We start from the raw sequence: 21,782 nt of genomic DNA on the forward strand, positions 1-21,782 counted from the left end.
ACTAGGAATTATAAACAAAGTATATTATGCGCATCACAAAATAAGAAGTATTACTAGCATGACCCTAAAGATGTTGCATCCTCTTTGCAAAGTAGGAGGTCTGGGAATAATAGATGTTACTTCATATTTGGGAAACACAGTTTATTTTAAATTGCTGTAATAGGTTTAGAAACTATGAAACATTATCCGATAGTAACTTTTTAAAAGACTCACCAACTGCTTAAAAACTAAAACTTGAACTACTGAAACTCAGGATTTCCAGAGCAATTACAAATTATAAACAGAAGGATAAACCTGATTCTAATTGTGTAGTCACTATTAAGGTTCCATCAAAAGTGAACAAGAAGCACTAGGTAAGCCTGGAATTTCCCATGCCACATTTTTTGTTTTATCATCCAGAGGAAGCTTGCCATCACTAGAACCCCTCCCTATTCAAAATTTACACACAAACCTGGATGAGATCGAGGATTAACTTATTTTACCTAAATCTCTTGCTTTGAACGCAGCTGCCCTTTGATGAATACTTTTGTCAAAACCATGCTCAGTGTGTATCTACTGTGTTTTGATTAATATTGCAGTTCAAACTCTTTTGAAACAGGGCATCCTTATATGAAGGCTCATTATTCTGACACCCACACGACTGTCCCCACTTAATAGTTTATACTAAAAGCTTCAACCCTGCTCAGAATGTAGGGATTTTGTTTGAACCCAGGATTTTCAAAGTTGGAAGAGAATCCATGAAATGATCCCTCGTTCTTGTAAATGTATACACATGGGTGTGCCTGCCTACACCATCAGAGCATCACACACACCCTCTATGCTAAATCTGCCTTCAATTAACCAAAAGCACAATTTTGCCCTGACAGAGAAGATTTCATTTGGTCCACATATGACTAGGGAGCCGATTTCATTTCCTGTAAAAAACCCCCTCAAACGCTGCAAAGTTACCTGACTCAGCTGCTTGTAGAAATCAAATTCAGTCAGAGATAACAGCTAATCATTTGTCACAGTAAGAAGCAATTCCCTGAAATCGGAAGGGAAAACCTGCCGCTTCAATCCGCAGGTCTGTCAGATTGCTAGAAATTACATTCTGCTCTGACTAACCTCTGCACTTGGATTGCTAACAACAAGCAGCCTGCTCTATCAAAAGAGAATATCATACAACCAGGAACCGCTTTTGATTCGTTCTGTTCCAATAACCTGAGAAAAGTTTATGGACATGCCTTGCTGCCTGGACCTCAATTTCCACCAACCTGCACACTGTTTTGAATTTATAGCGCTGCGGCTCCATAGTAATATAGGTAAAATTTACAGGCTATCTGCTACTTCATTGAAAGAAAATTAAGAGTTGATTTTATAACCGCACGACTGATATTTGCCTTCTGATACTTTGAGGAAGCATACGGTTTGGAAGCTTCAATTAAAATGCCAAAAGAGAAAAAACAAATTGATTAACTCTCAAAATACAATTTATATTTTTTAGAAATGCCGCCCGGGAGGGAATTAACTTTATACTCTTCTATGTAAACACTATTTGTGCAGCATAAGTTTAATAAAAATGATATATCACCTCTCTGTTAGGTTTATAATTTGCATAGCAATAGTGAATATGGAATTTTGGTCAAAATGTTTCTCTCTTCTCTCTCTTTCTCTCTCTCTCCCTCCCCACATCCCTTCTGCAATAGTACTTACAGGATCGTTGGAAATAGGTAAGTTTAATATCTTTCCTAATCCCAAGAAGCCATTATTACTACTTAAAGTATATCTCAAGGTAGGTTATTAACCCCCAAGAAGTTACAGCTTGGAGTTAGAATCACATAATCTTAAAAAAAGGACAACATATTTTGCAAGCAGTACTTAACCAAATAATTTTCTTTAACTCTGACCAGATTTATGATGAATACATATGTTGCAACTCTTACAAGAACTCAAAGATGGAGAACTCGGACATTCAGCATTTAAGAAGCCTGCCTCTAAGACTAAGACTGAATCCATCCCAAGTTTGTTCCATTGTGTTTTTTTTTGAAGCATTTTATTTTCCACAGTTGGAATCAGCTGAGGATAGAGTGTGAGCAATGACTCTGAATTTCCTTTGCTTTTGTCAAACTGTGTCACAACCGTAAAGTTATTTTAACTGAGTTTATTTGCCTAGGCATTTCCTTTCTCTTGTAGTAGTGTAAGAGAAAGGAAAACAACCATTTAAAATGTAAGTGCAGTTGAGTGGATATAAGGGACTCTTCCAGCTCCTATCATAAGCAGACAACTCAATGATAAGTATGTGGGCTTTTTAAGCTTTAAAAAATATTCATAAATCCCTTTTTAGATTCTTTCATTTCAATTTTCTTCAAGCAACTGCAGTGAGAATTAGACAAGTTTATAAATTCTCATTTCTATCTTTCTTGGGCCAGTCCTGATTACTCCTATCATGCTTAATACTGGCTCACATGGGGACTTCCACAAATTCTTTAATATACTGTGTATCTGGTGTAAAAAAATTACGTAAAACACAGTAATTGATGCTATTAATGTATTTGGTGAGATTATCCAATAGATTTCCTTGAAGTAACTCTACTAAATTTTTCTTCCTTTGTAAAAACCACCCCTTGGTCTTAGATTCTGCTCTGTACAGTGGCCAGGGCTTAAGCTCTGGTACTGTATGAGTATGCAAACAAGCAGATTTCACAATCAGATGACACTGAGACTTAGGCTTACTGTGCCAGACTCTCTTTGCTGACTGTTCTCTCATCTTGGGCCAGCCTAGGGATCTGAGAACCTGCTGCAGTTAGAAAGAAGTCACCTGACCTTGAAGTTTCCCTCCTGTCTTTTCTCAATCGTTCCAGCTCTCATACTCAAGAGTCAGAGCTCTCCACCACTGTCCTGGCCAGAGCAGCACCCCCCCCAAAGGGCTGCGTGTACCTCTGGCAAGAGAAATGCATGTAGAAGACAATGCATTTTTAGTCCCTATAGATTTTCTATAATGTCTCTGTTTCCAGAATCTCACGTGTGCCTTAAAAATCCTTTTCTTCTACATTCAAAAGGACAGTTTGATTATATAATAATACCTGGATTTATGCATTCATCTACTGACAGCAGAGCCTGTTAACAGACATTTTTCCACTTGCTCCTCATAACAAACCTTTGAAGGGGGGAGCAATTATTATGAGGATGATTTTATAGATGAGTAAATTGAATCTCAGAAATTTTAACTGACTTGTTCCCACATCACCTTGTGTTAGAATCTGGATCTGATTCCTGACTCCAGATCCTATTTGTCTCTAGATTCTATCTGTGCTCTTTTCATCACCTTGGGGGTACAAATCTAAGTAAGCAAACAAAAGCCAAAATAGGATGTTTAACTATTTAACAGAGTATGGCGGTGTCAGTATGAAATCTTTGCCCATCTGGTTTAGTGGACATAACTGTGCCTGGGCAGAAGAGAGAAGGAGGAGGGGAGAACAAAGGCAAGGTCAAGAGCAACTACACTGAAATTTGGAGAAAAAGCAAGTTAGATATAAGGAAGAGGACCTAGTATGTAATAGATATTAATGGGATCAGTGACATCCATCATTTGTGAATGGAACAGGTTTTATTTTGCTTGGAAGGTTTTTAAAATTTTTATTTTTTCATAAAAACTCAACAAATTAACGTGCCAATCTCCCCCCATATTTACTCTCATCTCCCAATTTCTCTGAACATAAAATTCAAGTGGATTCTACAAATGAACAGACAGCTGTATACTAAATAACTCACATAAGTACTTTTTTGTTGACATTTTTGTCCTGTCCCAATTAGTGCTTCTTTCAGGATTTGAGGTTAGGTATTCAATTAAAAATACCATTCTTTTCTTGGTCATAAGAATGTACTTGGAGCATTTATACCAAGGCGAATTTAGAGATCAGATACATAATGTGGTACATTCTGTAATATACATGGGTAACTGAATGCCTTACGCTACAGAAACTTGAAATTAGGCCTCTATTGCCTATATTTCTGGGCTGTTTTCATTGCTACTTTAATATTATCTATCTTATACACACACATACACACACAAACACACACACACACACACACACCCCAACCACCACCACCACCACACAACTTCACACTTTTTTGGTATTTTTGTTTACTGGAGTAAAGGTAAAGAAAAAAAGCAAATTAAAAATGTCAACAAAGTTTTTATAACATCTTAAAATTACCTTACTTTCTACTTTTAAAACTGAAACACCAACTCTGGATGACTAGAAATTGAATCGGAAATGCCCCCCAGTCCTTAGGTTGACATTAGAGAGAGACCTGTATGTAACAAGTCGCCTGATTCTCCTAAGAATACATTGAGAGAGGGTTTGCAGTTCTCGCCAGCTGGAGGAGTCTTCCTGGTATTGATTGATTACCACAGTATTCACCTTGGAATGACATAGATATACTGGGTATTATGAAGCTTGGAATTTAAAAAAAATTATCATTTTGTAATTTTGTTCACATTCCAGTTGATAGAAGACACAAGAGATACTTCAATTTTCCAAGAGAATGAAAAAAAAAATCTTGCCCATTCTTCTGAAATTTAAGTAGGCAGCCCTTGAAAGATCACTGGGAAAAGTCTGTATTTTCTCAGGTTTAACTAAATAATTTATGCATACTTTCACTTTGGCATGATGAAGCAATTTTAGCCTTTAAAACCCACAACTACTCAGGAGGGAAAAGGTCTGGTTCCTGCAACTTAAATAATTGAAACATCCAGGTGGAAATGCTTTCAGCAGTTTCCCTTTTTGAGACAAAGGAAGAAGACCAGAATTTAGAGATACCAAGAATAAAGAATTGATAAAAGACGTAAGCTCGGATGTATTTAATTTAGAATGGAAATCTTGCAATATTTTTTGAATGATAGAGACCAGAATGAGGTGTGAGGTGAAATGTCTGCTTGCCTGCTGTTTATAATAAATGAACAAATAGAAAATAACATGTCAGTATAGCCCTAAGCCACACATATATGTATTACATATATAAACATAGCATATACAAATAGAAATAGCTATAAAGCTACTATAACCCTATAACCCACGTCAGCCCAAGCTTTAAGCATTAGGTAGCTATTGGAGATCTTAGAGGAAGCTGTGTTAAGAAATATTGTGCTTTAATCCCTGGCTTCTTGGGTTATATAAATGTGTATATCTTTTGATATACAACTAAGTAGAGTAAGATGAATGAAAATGGAACAAAATGTCACTTCTGTAGGACACAGGGCTGCAAAAAGGACAGAAGGAACTACTAAAATACTAGAGGAGATTTTGATATGTAGGTATCCAGTACAATCAGCCCTCTGAGTCCATGGCCTCTTAGCCTGAAGTCAGATTTCAGAACTGCCATGGGGAAATTTACCTTCTCACTTGCAGGTCTGTAATGATATACTTGTAAAGGAGTGTGGGACTTGGAACATTGCCTGTGTAAATTTAGAGCACAGCTTATAATCAGAAAGTTTTGAGGGTTAAAAAATTTCCTGCTATCTTATCAACGTACTAAAAAAATGCATAGGGCACTTTGTGTTGTAATTTCTTGTGGGAGAGAAAAACACTTAACAACTCACAAAGCACTCGTTGTTACTATTTCTAAAAAACCTTTGTCACATCCATATCTGATGCTCATGTAAAGATGACAATCAGCTAAGGTACAAAATAAGGTAACAGAGCTAAAGAGAATTGGTTTCCTTTAGAGTTGAGCATGACCGAAATTATACAGGAAGGGTAAAAAGAGATCTTGCTACGTATGTATTCTTTAAAATGAGTGCAGGCTTCATTCTCTCATAGAGGAAAACAGGCTCGTAGATTTTAACACTCCGAAACTTTTGGCCCTGCGCATCACAGGCATGCAACATACTGGGTCCTGTAAGGAGAGATCCCGAAGAAAATATGAAGAAAGGTTACCCTCCGAGCCAACAGGAAAGGTTAAGGTTGGCCAGGCTGCATAAGACAGGGTTGCTGAAACCCAAAGGTCACATCCTGAACAAGGTTGCTGTTACGATGATTTCATTCTGAATGCAATTCTGGCTTTGTTTTTGTTGTGGTGCTGTGGGTGAGGGCCACCTAAGTGACGTATGTTAGAGATGTGGACTGGGGAAGAGTGATTAAACCATGGACACACCAGTGTTGTTAAGGGATTTAAGAAATACTATTCTTGATCTATGTAAAGAACCTGAACATCAGCAGCTAAGGTATGCAATGTGAACTGAGGCCTAGAAAGAGACTGATATGGGGTGGGTGGTGATTCTTTCATTTTCTTTTCTCTCTCTCTCTCTCTCTCTCTCTCTTATTTATTTATTTATTTATTTTTTGGTCATCCATTGACTTTAATTAAGACCAGCCAGCCTCATAAGCATGGGAAACTTGCAGAACTTTTTTGTTTAAAGTGACCTTGTTCCCAGGATTTGCCCTACAACTTCTCTCAGCTCCACTGCAAGGATGAATATTCACATTCCTGCTCTGAATCTTAGAACGGGGCACCTGGCGTAAAAAGAAAATTTCAATCTCATCTTAAGTATAACACTGAGAGCACTGTTTTTTAAGGAAAAAGAAACCTTTCTCCATAATCCTGCTGGTTATACTTCTTAACTGTATTATTTTAAGTCAATTAATTCAAATTTAAAAATAATGAAATTACTAGCAGAGACTCTAAACTTCTTTTAGTATATTAAATTGGGCAGATTGCTTCTCTCCTTCTAATTATGAATGTTGCAGTTACAAAAGAAACTGTCATTTTGATAGAGCAAAAGACAATCTGTCTGCCAAAAATGTCCAACCATAATTCTAAAAAAAAGTCATCGGCATCAAGAACATGCTACTTTGTTTGATGTACTGTCTTATTGGAAACCTGATTTGCTTTCAACCTCTGAGACAACACATAACATAAGTTTGTGTGACTAATTTTTCTTGGAAATATGAGTAATTAGAATTAGGGGCCATTTTCATAGCAGGAGTGGACAGGTTTTTAAAAAATTCAAAGTAAGTGCTATAGTTATTTTCTTTGCTTTTTTTTTTATCACACTCCTAAAACCAAGTAGAAGGGGGATGCTGGGCTTTGTACTGGATAATGCGAGGCCCCATGTAAATTGTGAGCGACTGCAAAGTACGGAAAGGTTTATTACCTAAGGTGAGCCCTCCCAGAGCTCCTGGAGTATAAAAGCATTAAGCGCATGTTCTAACAAAGTCATAAAAATCAATAAACAGGAACCCCCCACCTGTGCAATGGCCCCAGTGTTAAGTTTTATACATGTAGTAATAGTGCATATCAATTTTCACCACCCTTCCTACGCTAGCTATTACAGGGCCTACCACCACCGGAGGGACAGCGAGAGCCGCACCATTCATCCATCCCACAGAGTTGTCTACATGCCAGGCCCATTGCATCATTGTCAGTTTTATTCTATCTGCAACTGGACAAGGCTGCAGCCCTAGCTTCTATACACCCACTCAGTACCGCAACAATTGCAACTGTGTGCCTCTGTTTAAAGAGTTTACAAGTCCTTCTGAAAGAAAAATAGAACCGTTGCATATTAATGCCCCCAGGCCCTGGACGATCACACAATGGAAAAAGGAAAGACATGTCGCTTCCATCGATATGTGACCTTGTCCAACTGCTGCAGTCTGTGGCTTCTCCACCAAGGTTTAAAAAATAATAATGCTTTCTTGATAAGCATCTGGATGACCAGGTTTCTACAGCAACTAGTTATAATCGGAGTGCTTCTGAACAGCCAAAAGATTCGGAGAGCACAGATCACCGTTTTATTACACACATGGTAACATATGCTAAAAATTAGGCCTGAAATATGCAGCATTTTCACCAGGTTACGGAAGTAACTACTAACATCACACTTATTTCATAATTAAAGGAAATCCTCCACCCACCTCCCCATTTTTACCAATAAAAGCAGAAAATATCACTGAATATGTAACCTTTGTACCACAGCCACTCTTTGCCATCCGTTCCTCTGTACAGGGTAAGGACAGGGGACAGGCTTATTAAAATCCCAGCACTTGTTAGTAAAGAGGTGCAATAACTTTGGGAGGAATACTTCACTTGAGGCATTCTGGGAAAAAAGAAACATAAAAGAAAAAACAGCCTTGTTTTAATCATAATCCAAATATAGCTGCTCTGGAGTAATGAGGAGCATTTGAGAAGAGAGCCTTCATTCAGACACGGAACTTGGGTGATGTTTTTAAATGGTTAACCTTTAAATGGTTTACCTTTAAATGGTTCTGTTGGTTATATAGTTTTAATACGCCTGAAAAACAAAAGGCGGCCCTTGGTGATGACTCCGCTTCTCCCCTCCCCAGCAAAAAAAAAAAAAAAAAAAAAAAAGAAAACAAAAAACCCAGGAGTTTTATCTGTCTGAGGTTGCCTTTGATAGCACTCACAGCACGGAAGTGCCACTCACGGATACTTAGAGCTGCGTCATTTAGGAGCATAAAAATAGAATAAAGTTGTATAGCAAATGAGAAATTATGATATAACTCAAGTGCTATGGCATGAAACCGGCAAAATGAGCCATCTAAACATTTTTCAGAACCAAAAAAATAAAATTAAAGAAAATGGAAAATGCAACTCTAGCATGATTTCTGTGAAGGTGTGTTTGAAGTCTTACTAACTTCAGTGCCCTCAATGAGAATAGTTGCTATGGATATTATGAGAAAATTAGACATTTCTAGCACTGTAAAGAAAGTGAAGCAGTGCAGTTGTGAACAGCTGGCATACAATAGATAATTTAAGGGAAAGTGACCCTCATGTATAATTTTTAACTGAAGAACTGTCAGGCCCCATTAGTTCCAACAGGGCCTGCCAGGACCAAGATCGGTTTATAGGAGTATTGTATTAGCACAGTTTCTCAAAGAGCAGTGTGAAAACATAATATGGGGATTTGGTAAATTCAGCATTTTAAAACATTGTACACATTATTTGTTCTACTGACACCATTGCTCTCTGCTTATGTGTTCTGAATGCAAAGCCCAATAGGGTAGCAACTGCCATGGTAAAGTTTGTGAAAAAGCCCTTCTGAGCAGCTGGAATATGGTCAGAAGTAACCCCCAAAAGTTAAAAGGGCAAAGCAAATGGTGACTATCATACACCGTGATGCTGAATGCTTCTGACTCAAAGGCCTTGAAAGAAACAGGCAAGGAACAGAAAAATTATATAAACCCAGTCAACCGAAGTTCTTGTGAGAAGTATGGAAATTCTTGGACAGCCTGTGAAGGATGTAATGAGATCTAATTGGGGAATATAACATGTACATTTCAAAAGTAATAGCCAAAGCAAATCATAAGAAAAAAAAAAAAAAGAGGTTACCTCTTCTCCATCACATTGGCCATTTAACTAAGCAAATATTGAAGCTTTCTTGGCACCAGGGTTATCTCACTTAAACACATGGTGACATAAAATAATATACATGTGACATGCCATAGTTTCAAATAGCACCATCTTTATTGAAAACATGGGCTGGGTGCAGTGGCTCACACTAATAATCCCAGCACTTTGGAAGGCTGAAGTGGGAGAATCACTTGAGCCCAGGAATTCAAGACCAGTTTGGGCAACATACTGAGACCCCTCTCTACAAAAAATTAAAAAAAAAAAAAAACCATTATCTGGGCATGGTGGTGCATGTCTGTGGTCCAAGCTACTTGGGAGGCTAATGCAGGAGGATGGCTTGAGCCTGGGAGGTCAAGGCTGCAGTGAACCATGATAGTGCCACTGCACTCCAGCCTGCGTGCCAGAGTGAAACTGTGTCTCAAAAGAAAAAGAGAGAGAGAAAGAGAAAGAAAGAAAAGAAAGAGAAAGAAAGAAAAAGAAAGAAAGAGGGAAAGAAAGAAAAGGAAGAGAAAGAAAGAAAAAGAAAGAAAGAGGGAAAGAAAGAAAAAAAAGGTAAAAGAAAAATGGATTCATGGTAAAGAAAAGGCTCAGGGAAGGCTTCATGGGGAAGAGGTCATGGAGCTAATATGTATACGAAACACTTACTTAGTCTAGAACCTTGTAGCTCGATAAATGGCTGTGTTTAGCATCTGGTGGAACACCCTGTCCTTAATTTTATTGTGTGATATTGTGCAGTTTAAAATCATGTTTGCCTTACCTCTCTATCCTTAGGGAGAGCTGCTTGATATTGTCTTGTTGGTATTCCTTGGTGTAAACGTTTTGAGGAAATTTCAGACACTTATATCCCAAATTAATGGGATTCTTGGCATCCTCTCTCCCTTTTAATGTTGCACTGATGTGGAATTAATCTCTCTATTTAGGTGGTTTGTCTTTGCTACAAATATTAAATAATCAAGTCAACATCTTTATATATTTAAATCTACCATTTGGTTATTTAGAAAGGCAACTATTCAATTCCATAATTATAGCCACTTAAATCAAAGTCTACTAATTAGATAACATAGCTGGGCTTTACAGGTATTATAGAATATTCTTTACTAGACACTATATTACAAGCAATCATTAGCTCAGCTATAAAAGGGTTTAAATACTAATGTTTTTTTTTAATTTGTTTTATAACCTAAACAAGCAATCAATGTACATTAATAAGCATAATTGTTTTTTTGGCATCTGTCCATTCATTTGGTCCACCTTGACAGCTCTAGCAAATGTGTCAGCAAAACTCAGCACACACAGTACACAAGTAGGAATCACCAGTGACATCTTCTCAAATATATATAATGCATTAAATTATTTTGATATTGAGAGATTAAAACCTCTGCAGTGTCCATGAAATCCCTTTTACATACATTCCAGACAAAGACTGTGACAGATACTTCCACCTCAAACACAACATCGAAGTGGCCATAAAACAAGCCTTAATGAGGCGATAAATGTGTTTACCTTTGATTAGGTGAGCTTCTCGATAAGATAACGTGGAGAAGCACTTTCCAAGAGTAAATATGTACAGAAATTGCTGGCCACTACTGTTCTGTTGAGATTCCACGTGCAACAGAAACACCTCACTTGTCCAACTCACCTTTCCGCCAGCTAATTTGGCTTTGGCAATGGAAAGAGCAGCTCGTATAAGAAATCTTTACCTCGCTTGTGGACCCCAACAGTTCTCAGAAAACCCTTTCCTGGATTCTAAGACTCTGTGCTATTATACAACTCAACCATAACTCTTTCCATGTTGTAGTGTAACTGTTTTCTTGTTTGTCTGTTCCTCAATAAACTATGAGGACTGAGATTCTGCTTCCCTCATCTTTGTCTCCTCCAAAGCTAGGATGGTGCCTGGCCCATGGTGGACGGTAACTGGTCTGTTTCGAATGCATGAATTTTCATCATAGTTTTTGTGATTGTGTTTATGAAGACACTGGAGCAACAATGTTCTGCAGTTCTAGAGATCTTGATGTGGTGGCAGCCTTGTGTCCAGTCCTATGTATGTACATGTTGATATTTTTCTGCCTTTTGCCAAATAGGGCAATAAACACCCACCAAAAGCACTATACAATCGTATACTCTGTATTTGTTTCAGGTGACCTTCCTGCAGGGCAACTTTGGCATATTCTCTGCAAAGGTACAGTTGATGGATTTCACATACGGAGACTGTTATCATTTGGTCCTTGACAACTTTCATAAACAGTCACTCTTAGCTTAACAAGCAAATGTATAACAGTTAAAATTGGAAGAAAAATAAGGCCAAAATGGCAGCTTACTGCACAACTTGCATGCATTCTAAAATAAAGTAAATATGAATAAAAGGTAACTTATTCAGTGTCACTCGTACATATTTATAGTTTAAAAATTAGTCAAAGTTTATGTCCTGAGGTTGTACCTACAGGAAGCCAGATGTGCCTTCTGCACGTGACCTAAGACAGGCCTAGAGCAACTACTAGATAATTTCTCGCTCATCCTCTACACCGTCGATTGCGGCGGCTTTCTGAGGTGAGAGAAACTGACAGCACTAACTCTCCAGGGCAGAACTTTCCAGTCAAGTGGATCAACGGACTGAAAATCTCTTATGAATAGTCATTAGGCCTTCATTACAAACCCCTCAAAACCCAGTTCTCTTTTCGCAACCAAATGCCTTTTGTCATCTTCACAAGGTGCATCATTTAATTACCAATTGATTTCTTTATATATGACAACATGTCAGATAGCAAAATACAGTGTATCTCCCTTAGGGGGGAAAAGTCTGTTAACTATCACTATGCCAGATTATGGAATTATCTGAAAAACAGGCATCGTGCATACTGTTTCTTCATTTTCACTACTTTTTCTAACATCAGAGTTTCTTTTTGTTGAGAAAAGCCAATAAAAGAAAAAGAAGAAAAAAGCTAATGAGAATCATGATGGAGTCCTCCCATACCCTGAAACACTTTCAAATTAGTGAGAACACATTTTAAGCTTTCTTTATATGAAAAACGAATACTCAACAACATATAGGGAATATAGAGTGAATTCCAAAATGCAACTATATAGAGAACTACCATGGCCCATCTTTCTACATAAAAAAAATGTCAAACAATTGTTCTCATTATACCAAGCATTTACTCAGCTTCTGACTTAGCTAATGCACTGAATCTTCCGCTGCGCAACTGCAGCCTGATAATCAAGTCAGTACTGTATTAATAAGCTGAATAATAAGGGAATTTCAAAAATGTACAGGACTATTATACCGTAACAATAAAACCTCAAACGGAGTAAACCAGGGCAATGCTGAAGGTAGGCGTCAGAAAATAATGAAACCAGTGTTGCAGCAATGCACTCCATTGTGTGGTAGTGTAAATGCCTGCTTCTTTCATACACAGAAGCCACATTACATGAGTCCGAAATGTTCTCAGAGCGTCACTGTGACTGGTTGTGCTAGAACCTGGCACCGACGGGCACTGAAAGCTGACATTATGCTGTAGGATGTGCTGCAGGTGTGCAGGCCTGGGAACGTGCTCTAATTACATATTTTCCTGCCGCGCAACAATTAAGGTCGCCAAAATAATTGCCAGTTTCTTAATCCCTCCCTAACAAGACTGACATAAGGAATGGTTTATTTTTCTCTGGTTGTTTTGAAAGTGTTCCTCAAGATTTTGGTTTTCTATGGAACTGCATAAAACTAATTCTTATGTTCAGATGTGTGATTATACCCATTGTTAAATTTAAAAAAAAGGCCTGTCTTTGAATTGTGGTAAACTAAAATAATTTTTAAAATGTGAATTGTATAACCTGGTAGGTGGTTTAAACATTTTTCCTCTTAAAGAAGGTAAATTTTGCTTTTAAAACCCTATGTTTCTACTCTCTGAACTGCTCAAATCATGTGGCATGTTAAAATGGGCTGGGAAAAAAGCAGACCATATGAAAACCTAGACCGAATAGGTGTCTTCACTTATAGCAATGATTCTTCACCTTTTTGGAGGGGGATAGTGGGGAGACATAGAGCCTTTTAAGAATCTGCTTAACCATATGGACTCACTGCCCAGGAAAAATGCATCAATGTACTAAATGTTACATGCAATTTCTGGTGGTTTGCAGATTCTTTAAAAAATCCATTAATGAATTCCAGGGAAAGAATCCCAGTCAACTAATAAATATTGCAATTATTGACACACTCTCCTTCATTCATCCACTTCTGCATTCTCTGAGCCATCTGACCACCATATGAAGCATACAATATCTACCACAGGCATCAGGAACCAAGTTTGTGGGATTTATATTCACAACTAAAACCCATTTCTTTCATTATTATTAGTTGTCAATTTCCCACTTTGGTTGTGCTAATTGGGCAGAGCTGAATTACTCAGAGAATTCTGAGCCAGCTTACTCAGTCTTGCCCCCTTTCCTACAAATCAGAAGATAGCACTGCGTGCTGATTGAGTACTTAGCAGACAAACTGAAGTTATGTCAAGCGCATTACGATTTAACACAGGCTGAATGGTAGGGGCAGCAGATGTAACTAATGGGGTTAGGGAGTGAAGAAACTGGAGCGGTGAGAGAGGGGATGGAAGGGAAACAAAAGTGATTGTATCGGTAATAGAGACTTCAAAGGGGAGTAGTTTGGAAGATCTGGGTGGGGAGGGGGGGATCTGGCAAATGGAAAAAGAGGCACATCTGCCTATAGAGTAGCTGACAGAGGAGAGAGGAAAGGCCTGCCTGGAGAGAAGACAGAGGGGGGAATCAAAGGCAAGAAAATGTATAGCTGCAGAAGAAGGGAAGCTCAATTCCATTTAGAAAGGTAATGACACAAGGCCTCCAACAGTTGGAACTGTCCCAAATTGGCCTGTTTTGAGTGTCCCATCCATGACTTGTTGCTAAGTCAGACACAAAAAGTAACTTTAATAATTTGATAAAACCATTTCATCTTGATGTTTGAAAAATCTTTTCATTACAAGAATAGTGGGTGGTTTAAATATTACTTGCTCCTCTTTCCATTTTTTCTTATGTGTCCGATGCTTAAGGACAATGTTTGGTCAGAAAACTGAGGTCTCATGATAGACAACTCAAATATGAGTTTTATGGATAAAAGTGAGGAACAGGCATGCCATTTCTTTTCTTTTAGGAGATGCTTTGATTCTTGAAGGGGTGGACACTCGAATTCCAACGATGGAGTGAGCACATGTGCGTATGTGTACACGCACACACATGCTTGTGTGTATTACAGTACAACATGGGGTGAGGAGAGAAGGGCAAAGACCAAATTCTTAAAGTGGCTTTGAGGCATGCAGTGGTCAGAAATGGCCTGTGCTGCTAAAACTCAGACCATATTCTGGGATGCTGTTTCTACCACCAGTGGCCCATTCCTGTTCATACTCACATGCTACGTGCCACTCAGGTGTTTTTTTAAGGCCAGCTCAAGAATGTCCTTCCTGACTTATTCAAGGAGAGAAACTTTTAGTTCCTCCTTATACATATACAAAATCGAGGACTTACCTTGATCATCCCTCGATTCATTCAGTCACTCAACAAACATTTCTTGAATACTCACAATGTGTCACACTTTGACCCTTGCCAAGCGGTTCTTTCTGACACTTATCTGTAAGGCTCTGTGAGGACTCACCTTTAAACCTTTGGTGCTGGCACATGGTAAGTAGCTAATATTTGTCAAATACAATAATGAATTGAGTGACTATAAAATAGCTTCCCAAACAAATCAAAGGCAGGCTTATAGAAAACGTTTCAAATAGTTGTAAGGTTTTTTTTTTTTTAATGATTTTTATATACAGACGTATACTTATTAGCAAAATAAATTTTTAAGACATTGCAGTTCAGTTCCGGGTTTAATCACAATCATAGTACTACTGGTAGCTTTCTCCTGGGCACGGCAAATTCACCAACTAACACATTGCCTTCATAGAGCATGCAAAGATGTATCCAGCTTCATTTTTGACTGACATAAATACCATCAGCCAGTACTAAGCATTGCACACACTGATCTGAGTGCTACAGACTCCCAATTAGTCACTATTCACACAATTCTACACCTAACCCATAACAGGCTTTTTTTCCCTTAACCCAATTTCCTTGACCTGTGTTTTCCTTCTAACCAGAGTTCAGAGACAAAGGCAGAGCAGTAAATCATTTTCTTAGAATAACACCATCAGGCTACTTCAGTCCTTTGGGCTGTTATTTATATGCTGTACCTGAAAAAGTTATTTTGGGATAGTGTAGCTCACTAAATTATATTTTCCTCATTATCATTATTACTTTAAAATGATCATTAATTTGCTCTTTGGCTTTCTAAGAGGGAAAACATCAAAGAAACGAGAGTTCCCCCTAATTTAACTTTTCTTGAAAGGTAACTGATTTACAAACAAATTACTTGTGCCTTGTAAGGAAGAACCAAGTGCATCTGCTCATTTGATACATTTTCAAGGGTTACAGTGTGGAAATGAGGCTCTAAGAAGCTCCCGTGTGATCCACAAACAACTTCACGCTGTATTACACGTGCGTCAGATACAGAGACCAAACCCTCTGAGTTGCAAGCAACCTGTGATGCAGAATGCTTGCTTGGCAGTGCCTGAAACAGCTTATTTAAATTGCAAACTTTGCAGTCACCACTTACAGGTGATTTTGAAAGTTCATTATATAAACTAAACAGCTTAATCTCCATACTTTGTTTTTAAAATCATACATATATTATCTCTGAAAGATGCTATTTAATCTCTCTCTCTCAAAAACTCATCAACTCTGTTAAGAAATTGCCTTAGAGAGTAAAAATGTATTTAAAACACGCATGGAGCTTAAACAAATGTTTCAACTTGAGGGCAAATAATGTTAGAGACGTGGGTAGGAATTGCCAGGATGAAGTTTGCCTTGAATAGAGATCACATGAGAAGAATTTTGAAGTCATAACTTTATAGTACAAGATGATCAAAGGCAAGTATTAATACTTTTTTATCAGCTCACCTTCTAAACAATATTTCAGTAGATTTCCTTTCACACAGTGATATTTGTAATAAATGCTCTGCCTTTGTTTTAAAGTCAGTCTGTAGAAAGATGACATCAGCTTAGCAAACAATAAAGTGCCTGTAATATTGTCTCCAGAGGGCTGTTACATTTACTTTGTAGCAGTAAAATTCAATTTTCAAAAAACACTACATGAATGATGTTAGGTTATTAACCCTATCACCACCGTAAAACATCATTATTGTGTGCAGAATGTAGGTCACTATCTAGAAGGCATAAGTTGCTTTTTTGTTAAATAATCCACTTAAGCTTCTTTTCTTTCCTAGAGCCTGGGTTGTGTCCCTTCTTTTGGGAAAAAAAATATTCCAGCATTTAGTCAGCAGACTGGAACAAGACCCCTAAACTTTTCGTTCTAAGGCTCTCTTTCTTTGTTGCCATTTAGTTATATATCCCAGTTCTGAAGTAACCCTTTGCATTTACTTATTACCAAAGCCTGTTGTTCTTCAATGAAAAATTAGTATATCATCATATTTTTTCAAATGGCAGAGACATAACTCTCACATGTTTCGGTTCTAGGACAAAAAGAAAATAAGGATGTGTCTCATTGCAAAGCCTGAATCACTCTCACATTTCAACACCTTGAATACAAACACTTTATTTCTGGACCTTAATATGTTTCACTTGCTATGCCTGCATAACAGCAGTAGTTACCTGATATAAGTGATTAAAGATCTTCCTGTTTAGAAAGAAGAAGATGATTTAGCGACAGGACGTCAGCATGCAAAGAGTTAACTAGTTAAACTTCTACAAACCCCCAGAGTAACTTTCCAAAAGCTGACAATAAGTAAAAGAAGTGCTGGTTATCCATTTTTTAAAGGGATGGGATTGGTTTTAGAAGAAAGGGAAAGAGGATCAAACACCTCAATGCAACAAAAGGTTGTGTCAGAGGGCCCTCAATCACAAACCTCCTTCAACAACAGATATTCCAACCTTCCAGAGCAGTTACCCAGGCAGCACAGCTAAAAAGTTCCATGACATGAAAAGAACAAAAACCTAAGGGATAGAGGTAGTTATTGTCATGCTCACTCTTCTCTCTCTCTCTCTTTTTTTTTTTTTTTTTTTTGGCTTGGGTTTTTCCCTCCCCCACAAAACTTTTGCATAAGCTGTTAGAGAAAAGTAATGGTGTGGCTTTCTAAAAAGAAATCCCCTATTTGTAAGCCACCTCCTAGGTAGTGAGGTAGCCCAGTGGACTTTCTGTAAGAAACACCTGATAAGTGGAGAGATCATTTACACAAATATTTCAAAAGAGACATCTGAAATTAATAAGTACAATTATAGCCCTGTAAATGTGGTCAATATTCCCTTGAAATCACTTGTTTTTTTTTCTTTAATTGATGTTATTTTCTTTTCAGACAAATTTTCTTCAGTGCACAGTGGATATAAGTTATTTGCATTTTCTGTGTTGGGTCGTAGAGGTATCTTAACAGCTTGTATGAATTTTCCACCAAAATGTAAATTATTAACAAGTCAGAGTTTTCATTTGTTTTATCTCCTGATGTGAGATCTAAATAAGTATGTAGAACACTTAAAATTCTTGCCATTTCTCTGCTTTCTGAAAAATAAATCTCATGCATACTGCACAATATATTTTCTTATGCATAACATGTTTCCATGTAATGGGAAAAAACTAATTTCAGGAGGAATACTGTATGTTTCCCGGAGACTTAGCTTTATAAGCAGAGTATTAACCCAAAGAAGCATTTGGTCATGTTTTCTTCTTCTTCTTCTTCATCATCATCATCATCATCATCATCATCATCATCATCATAATGTTCTTTATAATCATCCTCAAAAAGCATTTAAAGCCTTCATCATTACCTGGTTTGATATCAGGTATCTTTGATTAACTTTGCCCTGATTTCTAAGACATAAACTACTGTTAGAACCAGATTTTTAAAACCCAGTTATATGATCCTCAAAATTTACATGCAAGGATAATATAGCACACAGCATGATGGTGATTGAAGTGGGGTGTGATTGGGGAGTCCTTTGAGATATGGTAATAATACTAATAGCAAACATGTTAACAGTGCTTACTGTATGCCAGCAGTGCTCTAAATAGATGATCTTATTACTCTTCACAACAATCCATTTTACAGATGAGGAAGCTGAGGTGCAGTGCTGTTAAGTAACTGCCCAATGTCATAGGTACAAGTGGTGGAATTGGAAGTTTTGAACCTGGACATGCTCACAAAGAGGACACTTTGCTACAGTAGAAAGGAAGGAAGGAAGGACTACCAAAAGAAAGTGTCAGAATCTGCCCTTGAGAGGTGTGTATCAGGAACATGTATACCATGAGAAGGTTTTCTGAAGACGTGCGATAATGATGAAAAAAGAAGTACCAGATAAGCTTACCTCCAAAAAGAAAGAAAAAAGATTGGAACAATTAGGAGGTAGCTGGATGAAGAGGTGACATGTATAAAGTGAACATTAGAAGCCAGTCCAGAGAGCAGCTGGCAGTCTCAATGGAGCTCAAAGAGAATGAATGGATCAAAAACATAGACAAGAGAAAAAAAATTTGTCAATGTTATTAAATAAAGTAAGCTGGAATTTGATATGTGAATGTGGTGGGAGAGGGGAAAGAAGGCTGCAAAGTTCCCGTGGGCCAAGGCCAAAGCCTAGACTAAGACCACAACTATGAGAATGGAAAGGAAAGGGGTGGATTCAGGAAACATTGGCAAAGAAAAAGTAGCAACGGTTGGTAACAGACTGGATGTGGGGAGTGAGAAAGACAGCAGTGAGACAAAAATAACCATGGGGTTCCTGGTTGGGAGGTCCACGATAGGGTGGTATTTCCCACTGCAATGGAAAACTAGGCAGATAGGGAAAATGAATAGTTTTATGTCATGTTATTGAATTTGCCAAAGCCAATGTCATTAAGTTTTGAGGTCTCTTGTGGGAAGAGTGCTATGTGGTCCTAAAATGTGGCTGGCTTAACTGGTGAATACCTTGATTCTTTTTTTGGTAGAGACAGGGTCCCCATGTTGCCCAGGCTGGTCTTAAACTCTTGGGCTCAAGCCATCCTACCACCCTGGCCTCCCAAAGTGCTGGGATTGCAGGCATGTACAATAGAGGTCAGTAGTCTAGTAGCTGAAATAGCAAGCAAGAGTCTGTCAGGTATGCAGGAATCTGATGGGGCGGCATGGATAAGGGACTGCTAGAGAACAGGATGTGCACATTAGGAATTCCAGGAAGATGATCTAGAAGCAGAGGTGTAGGGTTGTTACAGAGGTGCAGGGAAATTGAACACGTAGCGTGGAGCAGAGTGAAGTGGTCAAAGAAAATACTTCAGGTTAAGTCATGGCCAATGCCTCACACCCAGGCTTTATCTACTTTGGGTATAACAGCAGACCAATTCATGGTTTAAATTCAAGGTCAGGACATTTTCTTTAAAAAATAAGATGTATGTATACAAAATAATGTAGCATCATTCTTTCGCTTTCTGGGGTCAATTATTTGTCTAATGATTCATCCGGTTTTCTCAAGTACTGTTTCTAGGAGAGCAGAGTTTATAGAAAATTTAAAGAAAATTTTCTCCAATGCCTAATCCTGGGTCAATGTTTGCAAATGCACAGCCTCGTTCATTGGCCTTGCCCAGGCAGTCCTGAGCAGCGCCCCTCCTAAAGACAGAGCACTGAGGAAAGAAGGGTATTATTTCAGCTGGGAGCGGAGCAGAGCCCTGGGATGAGACTGATTGATTCAGACCAGATGGATGGCCACACATAGGTGTGACAAAAATAGTAACACATTGCAGACATTCCAGGAACTGTCCTCCTCTCCTGGCCTGGAGGTGGGTCGCCTGTGCTGTCCCCTTATCTACCTCCTAATGTGCTTCCGAATCAAAGAATGTCAATGATGCTAACTCTTTTCCATGTTAGCACCTGGTCACAAGGCATCAGACTTGAAGTTCCATTAAAAAAGTCTAATGACCATTGCCCAAGTTTCCCTGTAGGTAAAGCCAAAGCAAATCATTTTGCCTAGTGCCTAAATATGTTGTTATTATTTCAATTTCCTCATGCACATGAAGAGTTCTAAGGTGTCAGAAACTGAACTCTGCTATCCTAGAAGAGAAGGGTACATTAATAAATAATACCAGTGTTGTAATCATTGATTATAACTTAATTAATGGGTCTTAAAAGAGTACTATGTAATAACTGATGACTCCGATTTGGTTATAGGCACTTTAACCCTAAATTTTCTGAGCCTGAGGGCTCTCTATTAAAAAGAGATAGGACCTTACATGAGATCATCATTACAATCCATAATCATGACCATCCATTCATTACCGTCGTTGTTATTCGATGTTTAAGATTTCTTTTTGAGTATTTCAGTTCTCATTTCAGTACATTAGTGAATTTTGACTTTATAAACTAAGGTAAGGGTTTATTAACTTGATAACACTGGAAGAAAGAAATGTAACATTTTTATTTATTACAAAAATTACTTTCTTACTTGAAAAGAAACTCAACAAGCATGGGAAATTTTCTATCATTCAAAGCTGAAGTGCAGAAATTATGCACAAATTTGAATGTTTATCAAAATTAAAGGAAACTCCAAAAGCTTTTTGTAGAATAATATAAAATCTAGAGAAATGGTGAGCATTTAATAACAACCCAGTGACATTTCAACAAGTATGGGAGAGGCTTTGTCATAATAAAAGTATGGTTTTCTCACTCTCTACCTCAAATGTCCTGCCCTGTTTTGTCCCAGCATGAAGTTTTAGTTTATGTGTTCTCACAGAGGCCTGAAACTGTTACTTACTTGTTATAAACCGTCTCAGATTTCACTGCTGTGGGTTAATCTGTAGGTTCTGATTGACATCCCTGACTGTCTCTCACACTCACTATGCAGCTTACATGTAACTGCCACCTGAAGGGCAAGGTAGACTATCGTTTTCACTTTGATCTGTGTTCACAACTAAAAAAGTAATTCCTTAGATATAATTGTGAACCGATTACATACAGAAGAAATTATTATTCAAGTTTAAATGCCATATATATTTTTATATATACATATATACACACACACACACACACGTGTATGAATATATATGTAAGTATATATGTCATTTTTCTTTCCACAGCATTGCTGGCACATTACTGTCAGGACACCCATCTGGAATTGAGATTCCACAGCAGACTTTTCTCATCAAAGTATTTATTCACTATTTCATGTCATAATTCCTAGAAGTAATGTACTACTGATAGCTCTTGAATTTACTCTGCCAGTAGACTGCTTCCTTAAAAAAAATTTTATTCCTGTGCAGGTGGAGATTAGCATACGAAAAATGCTTTTAATTTGTCCACTCTTGGACTTACCTATCTGTCAAACCCATACATGTGACAGCAGTTGGGTTCAACTTATCTCTACCA

At 37.8% G+C, this 21,782-nt stretch overlaps 1 protein-coding gene, 1 long non-coding RNA gene and 1 pseudogene across 7 annotated transcripts in view; 1 reads left to right on the top strand and 2 right to left on the bottom strand.

The window, feature by feature from the left end:
- The window catches only part of LOC105492618 (uncharacterized), a 28,159-nt gene extending 9,560 nt beyond the window's left edge, over positions 1 to 18,599 (top strand). The window contains exons 6-7 of one of the 3 annotated variants that reach the window (XR_011609740.1): positions 1,890 to 2,068; positions 18,510 to 18,599. This is a non-coding gene — a long non-coding RNA (uncharacterized lncRNA). Of the gene's footprint in view, positions 1 to 1,685; positions 1,710 to 1,889; positions 2,069 to 18,509 lie in introns of those variants that run through there. The other 2 variants (XR_011609741.1, XR_003020639.2) reach the window with 2 other exon arrangements.
- Positions 1 to 21,782, bottom strand: part of LOC105492619 (zinc finger E-box binding homeobox 2) — a 137,449-nt gene that overhangs the window by 71,736 nt on the left and 43,931 nt on the right. The window lies entirely within an intron of this gene.
- LOC139357026 (uncharacterized) lies at positions 6,283 to 10,674 on the bottom strand (annotated as a pseudogene).

This window comes from Macaca nemestrina, chromosome 11 (genome assembly GCF_043159975.1).
Source record: "Macaca nemestrina isolate mMacNem1 chromosome 11, mMacNem.hap1, whole genome shotgun sequence".
Taxonomy (NCBI): Eukaryota; Metazoa; Chordata; class Mammalia; order Primates; family Cercopithecidae; genus Macaca; species Macaca nemestrina.